The 3,821-nt window shown below is 39.1% G+C and overlaps 1 non-coding gene across 1 annotated transcript; it reads right to left on the bottom strand.

The window, feature by feature from the left end:
- Window positions 1–3,095: 3,095 nt before the first annotated feature.
- Window positions 3,096–3,197, bottom strand: LOC120589011 (small nucleolar RNA SNORD20). The gene has a single exon (XR_005649367.1). It is a non-coding gene; the product is annotated as a small nucleolar RNA SNORD20 (small nucleolar RNA).
- Between the last annotated feature and the right edge of the window lie 624 nt (window positions 3,198–3,821).

Here is a 3,821-nt window from a genome sequence, read left to right as displayed (position 1 = left end):
ATGGAAGGAAATGGTATTATTCTATTATTTTATCTTTTTCAAAAACAAAAACCAAAACAATGTACATTGATTACACATATAAACAACAATAGAATTTTGGACAGGAAAGAATTGCTTTGCCCTAGAGTGGCAAACAGTTTTCATCTCTAGTAACCTTCATCAGTTAGCAGGGGCCACCTAGAGAGATACCTTGAGAAGAATTCTGAGGCTGTCTCTACACTCTGCTAGAAATCTTATCTTGATCTATTAGTAACGTCTGCCACGTACAAGGAGCAAGAGTAGCAAAACATATGTCATATATCTGCAGATATTGATTCTATTTCAAGTTAGCAGCAAAGTCAGGCCTAAAACCCAGGTTTCCTGGCACCCAGTTGTTTACATATCTACTTAAAGAGCATGTGAGAAACATACATCTGAGTTTATCAAATAGAAATTGGATAGGAACTGTTGCATTAGAGAACACTTCTTTGCTTTAAAATGTTTTAACATGAGAAATTTCAAGTATTTAGTAAATTTAAGAGCTGGTTTGCAGGTTGTTAACTACTTGACAGTGAAACCTGGGAGCAGATTAAGAGCTCTTGCTAAATGACTATCAGAGAGAAATTCTGATAGAAATTCTCGCTAAAATCTAAGTTCAGAGATGATCATGTACTCTAGTGGTGAAATAAGACATCATTTAGGAGAATTCCATTTACCCTGAGCTTTTCAGAATTATGGTTCCTGAAGGGATAAATATAGGCTTAAATTGCAAGAGGAAAAAAAAAGAGACATAATATTTTATTTTTAGGTCTTCATAAGGGATGAAAATTATTCTTTTTGGTATACGTAACTTATGAAGTTACACATTAATTTTAAAAAGAAAGAAAAAGAAGAGTTTTCAAGTGTAAATACCCTTTGAGCCAGCAATTTTGCTGGAGTTGATGGATAAGCCAGGAGTCACATGAAAAGACTTAATACACCCATCTCCTGAGAGAAGAAACCTCCACGCAACTTTCCTAATTGTAGCTGAGGTGTAATGAGCCATGATGAAATAAATTGTAAATCAAGGGAGGACCTCCAGAGACTAGGACTTGATAGATGTGAGTTTCTAGGAAGGAGTTAGAGGAAAGAGAGAGGTGGGAATTTTGGCCCTCGAGACTCAATGGCAGACTCCCCCACTGGTCACTGAGCTCCGCTGGGCTGGCAGTGGCCACAGACTCCTGGCTGGTGAGGTATGTCTTCTCAGGGGAAGTGAAGTGAAAGGAGATCTTCCTGAGGAGGAAAGGTGGTCTGCTGCCGGTGGACTTGCTGGTTACCTGTCTTCCAGGTTGATTCGATGGTGATCTGAGGTCCTGCAGCATTGTACTGCTTGACTCAAGCTTACGAGCCAGGATTTAGGTAACAGGATCTCACTCTTGCCCCCAGTGAGGACTCAGAACCAGCTGTCTACCCCTGGTCAAGTTCATATCTCACCATTACCTTTTGAGTCTACAACACAATCTATATAGCCCCAGCATCCTAGAAGAATAAGATCTCCAAAAATAAATGAACAGAGGGTTCTACTTCCTTTGCAGCAAGTGCAGCAAATTAATATTTTTTATGATCCAAGATACAATCTTACACCTATAAAGTTCAGGCATTGAAACTACATTGGCTTTTCCATGTACACAAGGCTCACTGAATTTTTTAATCTACTGTTTTTTAATAAAAGATGGCAAAACAAAATTATATCAATAATTCTTGCAGACTGGAACTATATATCTATGTCAAATGACTGCCTTTGGCAATTTTTTTTTAACTGCATAATTACAAACCTGCAAGATGTGTGGTATATAATGAAGTCGCTGGTGTAACCTTAACTGGCTCCATGCTAATAGGTGTCTCTCTCGTTTTGCAAATTATAACCTGCAAAATGATGACATGCCTGGAAAGCAGTGATGGGAATTCATGAAGCTTAGCACTGAGAGTCAGAAAATACCCATAAGAAGCCATCCCAGGCAGATTTATGATGCCATTAGACAATACGCGTATGGCATTAATTATATCCTCTGAGTTTTGCTAGATTGCAGCCCCAGACAGTGTGACAGGCAGTAACACCCCAACCACGATGTCTCTCAGCCACTTACCAGTGACATCTTGACATCTTTGTCAAACACAACCTGTGTACTAGAAGCTCCCAGGTCCAGACCCGGAGGACGAAGACTCTAAATGTCCCATCCTACCTTCATCTGGCGGGCAGCCAGGTGAAGTTAAGCTAATGGAGAGAAAAACGGGACCTCTCCCTGAAAAGAGACACCTCAAGATTGAAAGGGAGATTGACAGAATGACTGAGAATCTGGAAACAGGACTAGAGAAGAAGGGAGAAGGATTTGGAATTTTGTTAGCTAAGGCAAGAGAGAGCTAGAGATGGGAGCAAGGAAAGAGGTGGGCGAGAGGATGTTAATGTCTGTCTTTATATACTGAATTACTGATCCTCGTGAATAAAACTTCCAGCCATCTCTTTATCCTTAAACCATGATATAACGTCCCACCACAAGGACATCCAAAGCCTCTTGCACAACCCAACCACAGAAACTCACTACTTCCCAAGGCAGCCCATTTTGTCTTTGGACAGATCTGATGACTAGCAAGTCAAAACTTGTCCCCCTATAACTAACAGCTGTTAAAGGCAGCTCCTTTGAGTGACAGCCTTCCGAGTACTTTATGTAAGCTATTGTGTCCCACAGACTACTCTTTCTCAATATGGCATAGATCTGTCTGTCTCTGATCCACTGGGATATTATCATCAAAAGCAGAAAAGAGAAAAATTGTAAACGAAGACATGTACAAAATAAACACATAGAAGAACTAATTGATAATAAGAAACTGTTAAAAGATAATTTCCCTTGCCCAGCCCCCAAAATGTAAAAACATGACTCTCCTACGGAAATAAAATAAACACATGTTAAAGGTTGTATTTAACTCGTTATCAAATGGGGGAACTAGATGTTACACCCAGTTTGAAAAACAAACCAAAGCAGAAACACATTTAAAGATGAAGACTATTAAAATGAATGTGCAAATAGAAACAAAACTGTTTTTTTTCACAAGGGGAAGGAAGCCAATGAAACTTCTATGTGGACAAGACAAAATTTGCCTATCTACAGGCAAGAATTATTTTATATTTTTTTCCTTGGGATTTTATTAATTATTTCTCAGGTAATCAATTATCATATCCATATTTTGCATTTTTATCAACAATTACCTACAAGACACAGAGTTTAAAAAAAGCTCAAAGACAGTGAAAAATGTATTAGCTTTCTAGGGCTGCCTTAACCAAAGCACCACAAACTAGATGGCTTAAACAGAAACATATTGTCTCACAGTTCTGGAGGCTAGAAATCTAAGATCAAGGTGTTAGCAGAGCTGTCTCCTTCTGAAACCTGTGAGAGAGAATCTGTTCCATGTCTCTCATCCAGCTTCTTTTGTTGGTTTCCTGGCAATCTTCAGTGTTCCCTGGCTTGAAGATGCATCATTCTGATCTGCCTTCATGTTCACATGAAGTGTGTGTGTGTCTTTGTCCAAATTTCCCTTTTTATAAAGACACCGGTCATATTGGACTAGAGATTCACCCTACTCTAGTATGACCTCATCTTAACTTATTACATCTGCAATGACCCTTTTCCCAAATAAGATCACTGCTGGGAGTTAGGGCTTCAATGTATGCACGAGGGTGGGGAGCACACAATTCAACCCAAAACTGGCTTAAAGCCTCCATAGAATCAGAATAAAATAATCTAAATGGGTATGTTCTAAACAATATGTAATTTCCTGCTGAAACACAACTTTTTCCTTACAGAGCC

Source organism: Pteropus medius, unplaced genomic scaffold, assembly GCF_902729225.1.
Source record: "Pteropus medius unplaced genomic scaffold, Ma_sr-lr_union100, whole genome shotgun sequence".
NCBI classification, from domain to species: domain Eukaryota; kingdom Metazoa; phylum Chordata; class Mammalia; order Chiroptera; family Pteropodidae; genus Pteropus; species Pteropus medius.
This window is presented reverse-complemented; position numbering and strand designations above follow the sequence as displayed.